This window comes from Carcharodon carcharias, chromosome 4, assembly GCF_017639515.1.
Source record: "Carcharodon carcharias isolate sCarCar2 chromosome 4, sCarCar2.pri, whole genome shotgun sequence".
Classification (NCBI taxonomy): domain Eukaryota; kingdom Metazoa; phylum Chordata; class Chondrichthyes; order Lamniformes; family Lamnidae; genus Carcharodon; species Carcharodon carcharias.
The window spans coordinates 2,070,877-2,089,520 of record NC_054470.1 but is presented as its reverse complement, the minus strand read 5'-3'; the positions used below and the strand labels follow the sequence as shown (position 1 = coordinate 2,089,520).

General features: G+C 44.5%; 1 long non-coding RNA gene across 5 annotated transcripts in view; it reads left to right on the top strand.

Annotated features, from left to right (window-relative positions):
- The window catches only part of LOC121277280, a 58,552-nt gene extending 40,526 nt beyond the window's left edge, over positions 1-18,026 (top strand). For all 5 annotated transcript variants that reach the window (XR_005942844.1, XR_005942847.1, XR_005942846.1 and 2 more), the window contains 2 exons: positions 87-169; positions 15,774-18,026. This is a non-coding gene — a long non-coding RNA (uncharacterized LOC121277280). The remainder of the gene's footprint in view (positions 1-86; positions 170-15,773) is intronic.
- Positions 18,027-18,644: the final 618 nt, after the last annotated feature.

The window sequence follows — 18,644 nt, the reverse complement described above, 5'->3', positions numbered from 1 at the left end:
AAGAGATTACATTTATCTTTTTGCTATTATTTTGACATTTGCTTAAGAAAACAATAGTTTGTCTTTTTCTCCTGATTTTTTGCAAGGTCTGGCAAAGTTTTGACCTGGTGTCACTCATGTCACCTCGAGACTGCTGAAGACCAGGTCCAAGGATGGAGGCATTCCTTTGGTAAGAAATTTAAGTATGAGGTTAACATATTGTAGCTGTCACCTTTTTAGGAGGCATTGGTTTACTCAGAGCGATGTGTTACATCGCTGCCAAACAAGGCCCAGCTCCAAAGTTAACAAACCTTGGCCTAGACACCCGTGCAGGGAGCCACAGACTACAAATAAATGCATTTTAAAAATCCTTGCTATCCTGGGTCCTATTTACTGATCTATTTCAGTTAGTGGTCAAGTTCGCTTTTTTGACCCAATCTAGTTGGCCAACAAATTATCTGTTCAGCTGAGGCTTCAGTTAACTTAGTATTATTGACTTTGACCTTGGATAAAAAAATTACATCAGATGGACAGCTGCATTCTTAATTATGCTTCCTGTCCTCATAGTTCAGAAACTCAGAAGTCCCCTCTCAACAACAACAACAACATTGAGGATATTGCGGTAACGACACCTTGATTTGTGAAGGGGTGAATCTCCATGGAGATTCTCCACTTGTCTGTCATCGACATGGGTGAAGGAACCACCAAAATGCCTGACACAGTAGATGTTGCTTATGCCATTTTCCCAAGCTCGTCCACCATTATTATAGCGATGAGCGGGAGAACACCCATAGAAATTCACCTCTGGTATCTTCAGCAAGCACTTTTTACAGAGGCAGAAGGAAGAAAAAATGCTTGCTGAACCAAGCAAAAAGATATTGGGACAAGTGACCAAATGATGCCTGGCTTTTTACTGACACAATTTTTTATAACTGTCTTTTTACACATGCTTCAGATTCTCCCAGAAGTTTGTTCACTTTTGGGGCAGAGCAGAGGGAATTTACTTTTGCATCTGTTAGATGGCCTTTAGTTGGTTTTATTTTTGGTGAACTTAATGCTAAGATTATTAAAAACTCATTTTGTACAGATATTTAGAACCTGCACAACAATGGTACCCACTTGTGTTCTTCATGTGCTTTGACACAAAGGGTCACAGCTAGTTCAGTCAAACTCTGTGACTGTTCTATATGTGAAATGTATACTGTTGAGGACAAGGCTTCTCCAGATGCATCTTTCCTAAACAAACCGATCTTTGTCTTTCTGATTCTGAAAATTAGTACAGTACCACATGAATAAGCTGGACTTCCTCTCCTTCCGAAGAATCTATAATCTCTGACCATTTGGGTTTTTAAACCCTTTTTACGATGGAAAAAGTTCAAGACAAAAATGTTTTTGCAGCTGAAAGGAACTGCGCAGCACAATGCCTCTTGGATATTATCCCAGACTTTGGCCTGCCTCTCACAACATCATTTGATTATTCAGTCATAAATTAGCCTCAAACCCAAGACCTCTCTTCCATAGACACATTTTCATTGCACTCTTTGTTACTTCCTCATGCGGGTGCTGTCATGAGATGGTCAGAGGACAGAGGTTGAAAAGGAATGGAACAGTTGGTGCATGAAAGTTTTCAAATGCATTTTTAGAAAAGCATGAAATATTTGGAAACCAGTTCCAGAAAATTGTTTCCCATTTTATATTCTGCTGTTCCTCTCCCTCCAACGTATTTCGTGGTCTTTCCTAAATCAACAGTAACCCAAAAAAAGTAAAATGTAGTATAATATTGTGTATTAGGAAGGCAGTAAGTGAATCTAGGAAATTCAGATCACTTGACGCTGAGAGTTGAAGTTTAAGCAATTTCTGAATATCTCATACACTCATAGGCGAAATTCGAGGTCAAGGCTTCCCAACCCCGAGTCCAAAACTACTCTCCAGCTGTTCTGGGGCAGGCGGAAGTGGTTAGCTACTTGTGGAGTTGCCTCTGCACTTTTCCAGGGGCTGGTTTTGTCCACATAACGATATACAAACTAGCAAAACTTTGCAGGAATGCTGTTAGACCCCATTATCCAGCAGAGAGGCCTTAGCAAGAAAAAATAGAGACACCAATGGAATTGCTACCAGAATCCTATTGTTGAAGTTAAAAGAAATACTGTGGGGGAGAAAAAATAACGGTTGACTCCTTCATCTTGCTGGAGTAGGAGCACAAGCTGTAGGATCAACTCTTTTCAGTTCAAATATCGGGCAGAATCACCCCAGATTTGCACGCCATCACCTCGCCACTTCACACTAGGAGTCATAAGTCCAGCTGTGTGCACACCTCTCAGTGCTTCCAGCCCACTCCTGCTGCACGGGAGACAGGATGGCCCCAAAAAGCACAAAGACTGCAGCCACCAGCTTCAATGACGGGTTCCTCGAGCGCCTTATGGAGGTGGTGGAAGCTCACCGTGATTTGCTCTAACCCTGCTCTGGCCGCAAGATGGGCAGCAACATCACCAATCCAGCTTGGGAGGTGGTGACAGCGCCAATGCCCTGCAAAAGTGGACAGCCACCCAACGCTGCAAGAGGATGAATGATCTCTTTTGTTCTGCCAGGGTAAGTCGCTCTTCTCATCATTCTCAACTCGCAAACCCATCACACATCCACAGGGCCCTTACTGCTGGTTCAAGGGACATCACCATTCACTCTCACACACACACTGTCATTGTCCTCATCCCGTCCATGGGACCACTCACCACCCACACAGATCAGGCATACCTATCATCTGGCTTAGCAGGCGTCCCGCTTACATTCTGTCCATATCTACTCATGCAGGACAAGCTGGCACACAACAGGGAGAGGTTACAGACTGGTGGAGGAATGCCTGAAATCAAAGTCCTCACGGACTTTGAAAACAGAGCCATCCAGCTGCTCGGTGAGGATCTGGACCTGTCCTGTGCTGATGGTGAGGTTGGTGCTGCTCTACCAAGTGAGGATCCAGCAGTGTAACATCCATCAGACAACCATGCCCTGAGTGATGTGTCCTCTTTCACAGGCCACTGCCAGGCACTAATTATCTCCCCTTGCTTTCACAGACACATCTGGGAAACAGCCAACAGAGTCCATGACCCAGGGCCTCCAATCAATCCCCGAAGAAACCTCTGAAGAGGAATCTGAAGGTACCCTCCTTCAAGTCTTGTCACAGCACTCACCCACACTTCGATGGGACCGAGCTTTAGAGTAGCCTCGGGATCACAATCTAGTGAGCACATTGCACTGTCTGATCCACACCAGGCAGAGGCAGGATCTCCCAAGGTCCCCGGCACGCAGAGGACTATGGAGGCCAGAACATTGCTGAGTCCGAGTCAGATGACAAGCCTCCGGACTCGGTTATGTCACAGTTGCTGGAGCTGCAAAGGCAAACTCGGGAATATCAGGAAGGGATGTCTGCTGCGCTCCTCGGAAACATTACCTGCACCTCGATGGTGCTGGTCATTGCTGCCAGAAGGCATCACCGAGTTCCGTCATTCTGTCTGTGTGCTCCCAGCACCTATAAGGTGGGGCTGGCCCCCATCTCTTCAGCATCTGTGAGCAGTGATGCTGTGCTCCTGAAGGGGTCAGGTGCTGAAGGTGGACAAAGGATCAGATGCACGTAAAGTTTCATGGCTGCATCTCTATGATACGACCCAGATCGCAGAGCACAAGAGAGCTGTCCTTGGCCAGACAGGAGTCAGATATTCTCAGAGGCAATGTGAAGATCTATGGAGTGTCCTCACTGCATGTCATCATCATCCTCCTGCAATCAAGCGATTATTAGGGCCTCAACTGCTTCTCCATGACAGGAGCATTATCACAGATGGTATGTGCGCTGCCATGAGCCAGACTGGAGTCAAACATTCATAGATACAATGTGAAGATCTGTGGTGTCTCCTCACTGCCTGTCGTTGTCATCATCTTCCACAAATCTAGCAGCTGTGAGGGCCTCCTGAGCGTGCCTGCCTCGTCTAACCACTGCGAGAGCCTCATCCCCACCATCATCGAGGACATCCTCACCCTGATTACCGTTGACGTCCTCCTACTTGGAGGAGACCTCCAGCTCCTCCTCAGCCAGCTCCTTCCCTGTTGTAGCACCAGTATGTAAAGGGTGCAGCAAGCGATGAAGATGTGTGATACCCCCTGTGGACTATATTGCCAGGCTCCTCCAGACTGGTCCAGGCACCGGAACCTCATTTTTAGCATCCTGATGGTCTGCTCCATCAGCTGTGAGTTGCAGCATGAGCCTGGTTATACCTTTGCTCTGCTGCAGTCTGAGGCTGCCGGATGGATGTCATGAGCCAAGTTCTCTGCAGGTAGCCCTTGTCCCCGAGGAGCCATCCCTGCAGTCTCTGGACCAGTTAGGGATCAGTGACCAACTGAGAATGTAAGAGTCATGCACAGTCTCTGGAAACTGTGTGCAGCCCTGCAGGATGCCTTTGTGGTGGTCACACACCAACTACACATTTAGCAAATGGAATCCCTTGCAGTTGACATAGTTAACCCTGCACCTGTGGGAAACCCGAGATCTGGGCAAATCCAATCACTCTTGCACCCTGGTCCCGGCTGAAATGCACAAAGTTGTGTGGCCCTCGCAAAGATGGCATCTGTGACCTCATGGATGTATTTGTGGGTGGAGGCTTGATATCCCACAGAGGTCACCTGTGGAGCCCTGAAAGGAGCCACTGGCATAGAAATTGAGCACTGCTGTCACTTTCACAGCCACTGGCAGTGGATACCCTCTATGTCCCCTTGGTGCCAAGTCCTGCAGTAAGTGGCAGATGTGAGTGACTGATGCCCTAGACATGCACAGTTTTCAGTGACACTGGTTCTCGGTCTTCGGCAGGAAGGAAAGGCAGTGTCTTTAGATCCTTTCTAGGCACCGACCACTGATGGCCTGCTGTGGCTCTTCAGCAGCGTGTGTGGGAGTGCTATCCATCCCTGCTTCCTGAGGATGCTGCTCCTCCCTCTGCACAGCCAGGTGCCTGAGTCACTCTCTTCTCCGTTATCTCCACTCACTGTACCTCATGAGGTATACAGCTAGTTCACCAGGCTCCAAGATGCTAATGCACTCCTCCTGCAGGATGAAAAAGAGAGCCGCGTTAGTTAGCATGGGTGTGCTAAGAACCTGTCTTGATTAAGCCTGAAGCCCTTTAATGCATTCTGAAGAGTGTTGGTCACCACTTAGCCAGAGAGTAGTGCACTGCATGGCTGCCTGAAACCCCACCCACCTCCGCCCCACTCCAACGACCAATTGGTGGCAGCTTTGCCCATTGGACTGCATGTTGTGCTCTCAGCTCAGACACAGACATTCTCCTAACCCGCACTGCAAGGCTGCACTGTTAGCTTGAACCATGGGGGAGACTGGTCGAAACCAGGATAAAAGAGAGTGGCAGAGACGCAGGATAAAAGCGCGAGGAGAGCGGAGACACAGAATAAAAGAGCGTGAGAAGGGCAGCAGCGGCAGGAGATAAAAACCCGCAGCAGAAAGCCCCTTCAACCTGTTTCTACCTGTCAGGGCCAAAGTGAGATATCACAGGAAAACAGGTAGGCAATTGGTGAGTATCACTTCCATGTCTTTTGGTTGGCCAAGTGGTCTAAATCAGGAGACATTATTACAGCTGAAGAGTACAGTTAAGAAGTTCACGTTTAAAATATTTAACACCCAAATTAATCAAAAATAATAGAGATGGCTGGGCAGGTGGTGTGTTGCAGCTGTGGTATGTGGGAGCTGGTGGACGCCGGTGTGATCACAGTGACCACATCTTCAGAAAGTGTTGGCTGCTTGAGGAACTTTGGCTCAGAGTTGATGAGCTAGAGCTGAGCTGAGGACATTGTAACACATCAGGAAGGGGGAGAGTTACCAGGGCACTGTGTTTCAGGAGACAGTCACACCCTTTATATTAATTACATCAAATTGGACCGTGGTCAGGGACAGGAGGGTGTGACTGCGAGTGAGGCAGATATGAGGATCCAGAACTTAGCTTTGGACGAGCTTCAGCCAGTGCCTTTGTCCATTAGGTACGAGGTTCTTGCTTCCAGTGTGGACGAGGGCAAGGACTGCAGGGAGAATGAGCAAACTGACCACAGCACCGTGGTACAGAACGCCATTCAAGTTGGGGGAGAAAAGAAAAATGTAGTAGTAATAGGGGATAGCATAGTTACGGGAATAGATACTGTTCTCTGCAGCAAAGACAGAGAGTCTGTGTTGCCTACCTGGTGCCAAGGTTAAGGACATCTCTTCTGGGCTGGAGGGGAACTTGGAGTGGGAGGGGAACTGGACTGGGATAGAGTATCTGCTGAGGGACTAGGAGTAGCTCAAGGCTAAATTAAAAAGCAGAACAACAAAGGTGGTAACCTCAGGATTACTACCTGAGCCACGTGCAAATTGGTGTAGGGTAAATAAGATTAGGGAGGTAAATGCATGGCTCAAAGATTGGTGTGGGAGAAATGGGTTCCGATTCGTAGGGCACTGGCATCAGTACTGGGGAAGGAGCGAGCTGTTCCATTGGTAAGGGCTTCATTTGAACCATCGTTCAATTGAAGGGAAGTTTCAAAAAAATCAAAGAGAAACGAGAGAGCAGAGGTTCAGGGTAGTGAAGAGGCGAATGATAATCAAAGTGTAACAGGAAGGGGCAGAAAATATAAGCAGAAGAGTGCAACAGAAATCAGAACCAGAATGAATAATAATGGTAAAAAGTCAAAGCTTAAGGCTCCTTATCTGAATGCACGCAGCATTTGTAACAAGATAGATGAGTTCATGGCACAAATAGAAATAAATGAATATCACTTGATGGCTATTACAGAGACTTGGTTCAGGGTGATCAAGACTGGGAACTCAATATTCAAGGGTATTCGGCGTTCTGGAAAAATGGGCAAAAAGGAAAAGGAGGTGGGGTAGCTTTGTTAATAAAGGAAGGTATCAGTGTGGTGGTGAGTAGTGATATAGGTGCAATAGATCGTGATATGGAATCTTTGGGTGGAAATTAGGAATAGCAAGTGAAATAAGTCATGGGTGGGAGTCGTCTATAGGCTCCCGAAGAGTTGACTCACTGGAGGACACAGTATAAACCGGGAAATAATGGAGGCATGTAAGAAGGGCGCTACAGTTGTTGTGGGTGATTTGAATCTGCATATTAATTGGACAAATCAGATTGGCGGGGATAACATGGAAGACAAATTTGTAGAGTGTGTCGGGGTTTATTAGAGCAATACATCGCAGAACCTACCCAGGAACAGGCTATTTTAGATCTAGTAATGTTTAATAAGGTAAGATTAAGAAATCTCGTATTATGGATCCACAAGGGGGTGGTGATCACAACATGGTGGAATTTCAAATTCAGTTTGAGGGTGAGCAACTTGGGTTTCAAACCAGTACCGTCAACTTAAAAAGGGCAATTCCAGAGGTATGAAGAGAGAGCTGTCTAAAGGCTGGGGAAATAGACTAAGGGGAAGGTCAGTGGATGAGCAGTGCCAGACATTTAAGCAGATATTTCATAATGCTCAACAAAAAATTTATCCCGATCAAAAAGAAGGATTCGGTGAGAAGGATGAACCACCCGTGGTTAACAAAGGTGGTCAAGGAGAGTATCCAATCAAAAACTAAGGCATACAAGACGGCACAAACTAGTGGTGGGCCAGAGGTTTGGGAATTTTTTATGGTTAAAAAGCCAATAAAGAGGGAGAAAATTGATTATGGAAGTAAATTGGCAATAAATACAGAAACAAACAGCAAGAGCTTCTACGGGTATATAAAAAGAATGTGGCTAAAGTGAGTGTGGGACCCTTGGAGGATGCAACTGGAGAATTGATAATGGGGAACAGGGAAATGACAGATAATTTAAACCAATATTTTGCTTCGGTCTTCAAAGATATCAAATATGCATGGAGCTAATGGGAGGAAAGTTCTTGTAACAGTCTCTATCATGATGGACAAAGTATTTGACAGACTAATGGGACTAGATGCAGACAAGTCGCCAGGACCTGATGGTCTACATCCAAGGGTTTTAAAGGAAGTGGCTGCAGAGACAGTGGACGCATTGGTCAAAATATTCCAGAATGAACTGGATTCCGGGAGGGTCCCAGCGGATTGGAAAACTGCTCGTGTGATGCCCCTGTGCAAGAAAGGTGGGAGACAAAGCAGGAAACTGTAGGCCAGTCAGCCTAATATCTGTCATTAGGAAAATGCTGGAGTCAATTATTAAGGAAGAAATAGGACATTTAGAAAAGTGTAACGTAATCAAACAGAGTCAACATGGTTTTGTGAAAGGGAAATCATGTTCAACAAATTTGCTAGAGTTCTTTGAGGATATAACAAGCAGAGTTGATAAAGGGGAACCGGTAGATGTAGTGGATTAGGATTTCCAGAAGGCATTCAATAAGGTGCCACATAAAAGGTTATTGCACAAGATAGGAGCCCACGATATTGGGGTAGTGTATTAGCATGGTTTGAGGATTGGTTAACACACTGCAGACAGAGCATTGGGATTAATGGGTCTTTTTCAGGTTGGAAAGACATAAATAGTGGAGTGCCTCAAGTATCAGTCCTAGGGCCTCAATTATTTACTATCCATATTAACTTGGAAGAGGGAGCAGAGTTTAATGTATCCACATTTGCTGATGATATAAAAATAGGTGGGAAGGCATGTTGTAATGAGAGCATAAGGAATCTGCAAGGAGATATAGATCGGTTGAGTGGGTGGGCAAAAACTTGGCAGGTGGAGTTTAATGTAGGTTAGTGTGAAGTCAGGCACTTTGGTAGAAATATTTAAATGGAGAGAGACTCCAAAAAAGTGCAGCACAGAGGGATCTGGGTGTCCTTGTGCATGAAACACAAAGTTAGCATGCAGGTGCAGCCAGTCATTAAGAAGGCAAATGGAATTTTGGCCTGTATTGCTAGGAGGTTGGAGTTTAAAAATAGGAAAGTCTTGTTACAACTGTCCAGGGTGTTGGTGAGGCTGTACCTAGAGCACTGTGTACAGTTTTGGTCCCTGTATTTAAGAAAGAATATACTGGTATTGGAGGCAGTACAAAAGAGATTCAATAGGCTCATTCCTGGGATGAAGGGGTTGACTCATCAAGAACGGCTAAACAGGTTAAGCCTTTATTCATTAGAGTTTAGAAGAATGAAGGGTGATCATATTGAAACGTACAAGATTCTGAGGGTGCTTGACAGGGTAGATGTTGAGAAGATGTTTCCATTAGTGGGGGAATCTGGAACTAGGAGACATAGTTACAGAATAAGGGGACACTCATTTAAAACTGAGATGTGAAGGAATTTCTTCTCCCAGAGGGTAGTGAATGTCTGGAATTCTCTAGTCCAACGAGTTATGGGGGCTAGATCAATGAAAGTATTTAAAGAGGAGGTAGATAGATTTTGAAATATCGGGGAGGTGAGGGCTATGAGGAGCTGGCATGAAAGAGGAGTTGAGGCCTGGGGCAGATCAGCCATGATCATTTTGAATGGTAGGGCAGGCTTGAGGGGCTGAATGGCCTACTCCTCCTGTTTCTTATGTTCTTAAGCTGGGATGATGACATGGCAAGGGGCTGTGAGCGCCTCCACCAGTGACTGCGGCACGGCCAGCTTTAGCAGGATTGTGCAACGTGCCCAGTCGTTCACCAGAATGCTCATTAGTTTGCAGACTGTGTCCAAGGAGTGAAAAGCGCTGGAGCATGTGGTGGCACTTTTTATGCTCTGCATTGCTTGAGTGGGCAGATAAGCTAGAGGCTTGACTTCAGTCATATCATTGTGGCTGCGTCTGAACTGTCTCAGCTGCAGAGGAATGGTCACTTTATACAAGGTTTCCCTGATGCGTGGCCACTTACCTCACCCACTCCTGGCAGGTACTTGTGCGCTACCTTCAAATGCAGGGCAGTCTTTGCCACCTCCTTCCCCTCACAAAGTTTGCCTCAATCGCAGGGCAGCCTTTGCTGACACTTCCCCCCCCCCCCCCCAAAACGTGCCTCAACCTTGATGTCTAACAGGCGTCCCTCACGGACACTCCACTCCGCTGTGCACTGACCACTGAATTCCCCTCAAAGTGCAGCCTGCCAAGTGCACGCTGTTCTATCTGCTGTTGTGTAACATGTCGGCTTGCAATCACGCTGACATGGGCAGGTGATCCAGGGCTTGGGGGGGGGGATGAGTCCAGCGGGCTAGCTTTATAATGATATGCTGATGTGTTGCAATGAGGTTCCTGGTGTCCAATGGCGGGAAATGTGTCTCGTTATCAATGGGCTGAGTGGACGATCGCAAACTAGTTTCACAATGTCATGAAACCAATTTTTGGCCTTCTCACCATATTGTCCACTCATATTGCCCCCCCCAACACACCTGATGCCAGTCGGCATGGACAATTCCGCCCGTTGTCTAAAGGGTTCAGAACCAGAAGAGACAAGTTTAAAGTAGTTGGCAAAAGAGCTAAAAGCCATCTGAAGAAAAGCATTCATTTAATGTAGCAAGTGGTTGCAGTCTGGAATGCAATGCCCGAAAGGATAGTATAGGCAGATTCAACCTTGAATTTCAGGGGGGAATTGGATAAGCACCTGAAGGAAAATGAAAATTGTATAGCTATGGGGAGAGGGCTGGGAGTCGGACTAGCTAAGTTGCTCTCACAAGGAGTCGCCATGGCCTGGTTGGGTGAAATGGCCTCCTCCTGTGCTGTAATCATTTATGATTCTATTCAATGGTTCTATGAGCATGAGCACTCCTAGAGCAGTCAAAGCTTCTTTTTGAAACATTATTTTACTCCATGTATTCATCATGCAAGTATTCATCACTAGACTGGCATGACTCTCTAGTGAAGGCTGAGATGCCTGTGTGTAAACGTCTACAGCACAGGAATAGTCGTTTGGTAGTATAGAACTTGAGTATTGCTGAAAAGAGAGATATGTCGAAGCTTTTTGTCTTGCACTCATCAGGACAATTGGCAAGAATACCAATATAAGGGGAAAACAACAAATTATGCTGTATGTGAAGAGAGTGCTGATTAGTTGGCAAGTGATTCTGGTAGAGGCACTACCATGGAGAATGCACCAATGATGGTGACTGACAATTAACTGCTAACCATTTGAAATTTAAACCAGGCAGCTTGATGCTGATTGGTCAAGGCATTGCCCTGAGGAATGAGTCAGCAAATGGCTGTCGCCTGTGTTAGCTAAAACAGATGCAATGTGTACACATGTTCTTCCTGTCTGCAAAGAACAGAGCCCTGTGGATTAATATATGTAGATTCCGATACAAACAAAGGCAGCACACTGCAAGCCCAACTGCCAATCTTACATTGGTTGTCAGTGTAATTCTTAGCACACTGAGGATTATTTAGCAAATGTTGTCCAGTTGCAGAATCACATCCAATGTTGGACACTGTTTTGCGTTTTGCAAGTACGGGCTGGTTGGGTTCGGTCTGTACCTTGCCCGTTGCGAATTGCGGCTGGGATATGCTGTTTGATAACAATCTGCCAGGTTTTGGAACGTACAGCCTACATATCTAACATCACACTGGCACTGGAGCTCACATACCACATTGCTTATTCCTGTGGCAGCCAGAGCATCTTTTTGGCTTGACGGCAGCATCCTGTTATTGGAGAATACCACTCGTGTTGCTACTGCATAGTCACAGCGTGAAGCAGCTAGCTTCACCTGTTGCTCAAAGGTTTTGACATACCTTGCCCTTCCATGGTAATCTGAGGTAGACTGGGCACTTTTCAGGGCTGAAAGTGACGGCCTTAGGTCTCTCCATGAGTTTGTGAGATATACAGTGTAAAAGGATCTGTTCCGGGGAGCCATTATCCTACAGGATTCCTTTGACACGACCTGTTTCAGCATCAAGCTTGCATGGTGAACAAATGGTTCGGGCCCTATTTACGAGGTTGTCGATTAAGCCAATCTTATAGCACGTGGTACTGTAAGAATCTCAACACGTGTATCATCCAGTGAAGGTAGGCTTGCGGTAGACTGTGTTAGAGAACTCCCTGGCAGATTTCTCACCTAGTATATAAAGGGAGGGGAGTTTATTTGACTGCTCCATTACAAAGGTGAATTTGAGCACCGAATGGAACCCATCAAGACATATAATGAAATTATTACATGCAGCTGCAGATTTAAATATAGCAAACGTATCATCCACTTATCAGAAATATGGGAGGGGTAGGAGGTGAGGTGTTAGGTTAGCAGGAAATGTAGCTGGGGTCAGTGGTGTTTTCCATGGGAGGAGGAAGTTCCACCCTGAAATGTGTCCAAATAAAGGGGGATGTGGGACTCAGCGGCAAGGGAAGTAAAAGGCTTACACCACTCACTTTAATTTGCTACCTGGTGAACCATACTCATTACACATAATTGAAGTATTGATATATCCAGTGGCAAACGGGAACAAATTCATCAGAAAACATAGAGTAATTTGCTACTGGAAACATTACAAACTTCAAGAACTGTGAATTAGGAAACAAACTGAAGGTTTTGTTCATTGTTCACTTTCTGATATTCAACTCTATCCGATATACATCTGCTGTGCTCCATGTTGAAATTTATGACAAGGAAAATTTAACATGACAACTATCATTTTAAACCTCCTGTCTATCCTTCCGTTAAAATGATGTCATTTGTAGTCCAGCTCTGAAGAAGTCATTCGGACTCGAAACGTTAACTCTGTCTTTCTCTCCACAGATGCTGTCAGACCTGCTGAGTTTTTCCAGCAATTTTTGTTTTTGTTTCATTTGTAGTCCATGCTGGTGGAGTTAAAGCAAGGAGTTAGAAACTTGAAAAGAAAACTCTGCTTGTGTTTCTGCCAACAATGTTTTCTCCTTGTGTGAGCTATAATAAAAAGCAGTAAGCCCCAGGGAAACTGCGTGGTGCTCAGTGGGGAGACTAGCAGGAAGTGGGCGATACATAGGGTGGGGGCAGTAATGTTTAGTTTTGGCAATTCCACAGCACAGACTGAGTGGCTTGACCAGCAGGACAAAGTCTGAAAGATCAGACCACTTTGAGGATGCAGCATGTGTGTTAACTTTAGTGTCTATTACTTATTTTTCTTCTGAACACTTAATATTTGCTAAGAATATTTAATAGATATCTTCTGGAATATTAGATGTCAGGGAGGGATTGAAAAAGAAATAAATGTATTTAAGGATGTTAGCTTACCTGAAACTCAGGGTGGAATTTAATAACCTCCTCTGAGGTGAGTTTGGAGGCTGGGGGCATTTAATCGGGCTAGAGGGTGTGGCGTGGGGACCCTGCTGCTTTCCTGCCTCTGGCCTGATTAGTCAGAGACCTGCAGCTCATCATTGCAGGCAGCGCCACTGGGAGAGCGATGGTAGCTGCCATTAATGCAGCCACCAGAGGCCCAGGATCAGACAGTATGGGGGTTGTGTAGAGGGGTAGCTGGCTAAGGAACCAGAAGTCCAGAACAGGAAGGCTCATGGATGGCCTTCCTGCCACGATGTCAGTTAACACCCACTTTATGGCCTCTTCCCGCTGCTGCTGCTGCTGTTGTTGTTGTTCAGCCAGCAGCGGGTGCGACAGTTTCCACACGCCACGTTCAAAATGTTGTGTACTCCCAAGGGGGAGCCCTCGTTCAAAAGCACTCATTGCCTGATCAAGGGACCATGCATTGGCTAAGAGCCACCTCCCTGTCCTTACTCCTGACCGTCCCCATCCCTCTAGCCAGTGACCCCTCTGTGCAACTTCCATCCCACCTGCCTCCTGGGTCCCTGGTTGATCCTGGGCCTCTGGTGGCTGCATGAAGGGCAGCTACCACCACTCACCCAGTGGCTTTGCCTGCAATGAAGGCCTCTGATTGGCCGACTGCTCTCGGGTGGGAGGATGGGATGACCCCCCCGCCCCCCCCAAACTCCTGGGCCCTTTGATCCCAGGAATGGCCTTCCATTGGCCACTTAAGTGCCTGACTGACAGTTGGCCTTCCCCTGAGGGAGGTGGTGTGGGGCTCTTGCTGGCTTTGCAGCCGGCAGGCAAGACCCCCATCGCCTGGATTAAATTTTGCCCTTAGTGAAGTTTGAACAGTTTCTGAACCTGTCCTGAGATGAAATTACTACCTTTAACTTACATTTGAGCATTTCAGTGTCTCTATGTTTGAGTTGGGGGGCCTTGTGGTGCAGTGGTTAGTGTCCCGGTCTCTGCGCCAGGAGCCCTGGGGTCTAGTCCCACCCCAGGACTTGGTTGCCAAGGAAGGTATATTCGTAATGCAGCCAAATAGGTTGAATATTATCCTGCCAACACATGCCAATTGCAGGCAGTAAGAACGGGCGAGATTCCTGGTCAGTCATGTGATGGAAAAAATGTTGGAGCCTCTACCATCACTATCTATAGGTCCAGCCTAAACAGGGATGTAAAGGTGCACGTTGCCAGAGCAACTCGGACTCCCTGAGTAATCTAATGCACCATCACCACCACATTGGAGTAATTTGGTCAGTTGAAGTTCATATTTTCGATCCAAGGCTTTTGGTGAGTGATTTATCTGCTGCATGTTTTGAGCATTTAAAAATGGCAGCAGATGTCTTGCACTGTTCACGGAGAACAGTCTTTGTGACTTTGATAAAGGTCACTTCCCTGCCAAGGCAGGGCCAGAAAGCTGATTGGAGGGATACAAAAATGGAATTGTGGGGAAAATGGGCATGGATTTGGGAGACGGCAACAACACCACACTTTGAAGTTTGGAGAGGAGGGGGAGGTTAGAGATGGACAAAAGGACAGAGGGCTCAAGGGTGGGTGTCTTGAGGAGAGGGTGATGACAGCAGATGATACCTGAGGAGAGGTCGGCTAACATGGGACCCAGGAAGGGAAGTTGCAGTTCGGTAGGAATAAGATTGAGGGAGCAGGCGGTGGGTCTCGTGGACAAGATGAACTTGGAGAGAACAAAGCAGGAGAGGAAACAGAATCTAAAGAAAAATATGAATTAGGGCTAGGGTAGTGGGGAATGTAAAGGAAGGTTAGGCCCAATGGGTTAGGGACAGGGAGGGAAGACAGAGCTGAACAGGTGGTCTTGATCTTTGTGGCAAAAAAGTCCATGTGTTCCTCATACTATTTGTTAGAGGTGAGGGTGGAGGAGGCAGGGGAAGATGATTTCAGAAGACAATTTGTGGTGAAGAGAAGGCGGGGTTACCCTTGTATTCCTGAATGATCCTTGTATTCCTGGATGATCCTTGAAGGGTAAGCAGTTTTAGTAATGGAGAGCAGGACCCAATAATGCTTACGTGGTCCAACCAGATCTGGCGATGGATAACTAAACCAGTTGTCCGCTAAAGACGTTCATGAAAACGTAGGGCTGTAGGGAAAAGGCTGGAGAATGACACTAAGTAAATGCTTATTCGGAGAGCCGGGTTAGACACAGTGGGCTGAATGGCCTCCTTCGGAACTGTAACAATTTTGTGAAATCCGCATACCTTTGACTTAAGGGAGTGAAATGAGAGGTATGCCACTGGAATGACTAGGGTGAGAGAAAGTAGTGGTTTTGATGAGGAATTTTAACAGGGAATAAATACAAACGCTGCATTTTAAACTTGAAGGGGTGGGAACATTCTTGGGATAAAGATAATAAACATCAAAAAATCTTATTTGTTGGTGCAATTTATTTTAACAAAATTTCTAGTACTGGCAGTGATTAATTATTGGATGGTTTTGTGAAAGTAAGGATTCATCTTTAATTAACGCTACACTTTACATTTATTCCTGATAAATAATTTTTTGTACAATGTTCTCATCTAAAAATCTGCTTGAGGAACTATGCCGTACATAAATGGTTTGAGCTGAATTTAATGCTGTGTTTTCTTTAAAGGGAATGCTTCATGCCTCCCACCAGGAAAAAATACCGGCAAGAAGGGGAACAAGAAGAGCGAAGTCCTTGGACTGACTCCTTCACTGGAGGCAGATTCATGTTTTGCCAAAAGAAAATGGAGTCACTCTATTTTCAATCATTATTCTTCCATGTGTATTGACTTGGTGTATGGGTTTTGATGAGATGGCACAGTTTCAGAGTTTGTGTTTATTTTAATTTTTAGATAAAACAAATTGAGGGGACTCTGAACCTGGCTGATTTGTACCATGGACAATATTACCACAAAACAACAAATATCAGTTTCACTAAACTGGAAACTCTAAAATATACACACTGTGAACAACAATGTTTACAACCAATACAGGTGGGCCTTCAGGCCTCTTCGTACCATGCACCACATTGTCTTCCATTATTCCATTGGAAGTAAACAACCAAAGCGTTTCCTCTTTTACATGTGACTTTCTCATTACTAACAAATAGAATACAAAGGCTGAGAGTCCCTTACATTTTATTTTAATGTATTAAGCTTGTTATTCATAATGTATGTCTGAAATCTTCAATCGCCTATGTAACCTCATATTTTAGCCATGTAAATTTTATGTATAGAAATACTGTAATAGTATGTAATGCATTGTTTCCTTGTGGTAAGTGATTGAGGTGCTGCCACAGGATATGAGACACTGATGAATGGTGCTATTTTGGATTTTAAACATGCTCCTTGGCAAGGTAGCTCTGATGGATTTTTATTTTTATTTTCCCTGTTCTGGGAGGGTATTGATGCTTTACTGATTGCTTTCATTTTTTGGACTGGATTGACTTGTTTCTGAATGTGTGGTGACTTTCATATTGAACCTATTAAGCTAGGAGCAGTACCTGTTGACTGAAGAGTTGAGTTATAGTAACCTGGGTGCATGAAAGTGCCTGAGTGATAAAGGGACAATTGCAGCATTGCAACCTTACCTTTTTAAATTACTTTTTCCCTTTAGGTACTTCTTTCATAGTTATAAGAAATCTTTTAAAAATGCATTTTTAAATACTCAGCTGCAGGTTGAGACAAGAGATTTTGTTGCTTTGAATTACGTCCTTAATGGATAAAACACACTAAATGTGACCATAAAGTAAGCTTAAGGTATTTTACGTTTCAATAATTTCAAAACTAGGCGATTGAAAGTAATGTGACTGGAGAAAAGTATTAGGGTTATATCCATAGAATATAATATAACAAAATATAAATGTTCTGAGAAAGAAGTACTTGCCAATAGAAGACCCTTTCTTTGACAGCAAGTGAATGGCGCAGAAGAATGCATTGCCAAAAGTGGGGTGTACAGAACCCAATTCTCTCTTTTTACACGAGAATCAGTTCCATTCTTGCCACAATTCAGTAAATTAGAGCCAACTTTTTTTTTCCAGATTTATTAGTTCCAAGAGCAACTCTCACCAAGTCAGTAGTATATTATTCATGGTGCCAACCTTTTTATCTTAAATAGGCCTATACCAATCTCTGCGAGGCTTTCCTTTTTCTCAGGTAGGCAATTATAGTTATAAACGACATGTAAGAAAAAATTAGTTGACACCTTCACAGTCTTAGTACCAATAACGACCGTGGAACATTTGCCAACCCACAGGAAAATACTATAAAGCTGAACAGTAAATGCAGTTGAATGGATAGCTGATTGTGGAAACAAAGGTGGCGTAGTGTCGATTTTATCCCCAGATTTGTTTTTATTTTCCCAAAGAAACTATTCTTCATTTTTGCTGAAGAACGAAAGGTCTAAATACTCATTGCAAACAGAGGGAAAAAGTGGGGAGAAAAGGATGTTTGCTATTTTGTGTTTGCTCCCTTTTAAAATAAAATCATATATTACCACCAAGTATGAGGTGCTGCTGTGTTTGATAAGGTCTGAAAGCCCACCTTAAGAAATATTTTAATGTCTTCATAGCTCTTCCTTCCATGCAGGCCTTCCTGCTTGTTCTAAACTATTCCAGTTTCTGATTGTTAAATGCTGATGCATGTATTCATTATTTACAGTGTTTAAATTTATGTTTGATTAGAATTTAGTTGTGTAACTAGCCAAGTAGTACTTTAGTGGCACTTTGCAGATGTATACAGATTGCTTTATGATAAAAGTACATGTTTTATTGAAAATGTGACCTTCAACTGCTTTACTGTTATACCCCATATACTCAAGTGTAACACGATTTTGTGCTTATTTTAGTGGGAATTCTTCAATAAATATTCAAAGTCAACATTAAGTGTAATTTCAAAAGTGCTTTTATTTGTTTTGTTCATGGGATGTGGGTGTCACTGGCAAGGCCAGCATTTGTTGCCCGTCCCTAATTGTGCTTGAACTGAGTGACTTGCTCTGAAATCACATGTAGGCCGGACCAGGTAAGGACAACAGATTTCCTTTGCTAAAAGATATTAGTGAACCAGATGAGTTTTTATGACAATTGACAATAGTATCGAGGTCACTATTACAGGGACTACCTTTCAATTGCAGATTTTTAAAATTGAATTTAAGTTTTACCAGCCACTATGGTGGGGATATAATCCCATGTCCCTAGAGCAAGAGCCTGAGCTTCTAAATTGCTAGTCCAGTGACATTACAGTTACATCACCATCTTCCCATAGCTACAGTTATACTACATTTATAGGTAATGCACATTATGGATCAGGTAAGATCAAATATTTTGTGCTAACTTTTTCTTCATGGAAAAAATTAAGCAAGCCAAATTCTTAGAGGGCAAATCTACTCTCTAACTTGATACAAAGCCAAAAAGATGATAAGTCTGAAATTTGATCAGTATTGCTAGCTATTCTCAGTTGACATACCAGTAGGCGTGCTAACATTGATCTTGGTGTTCCTGGGC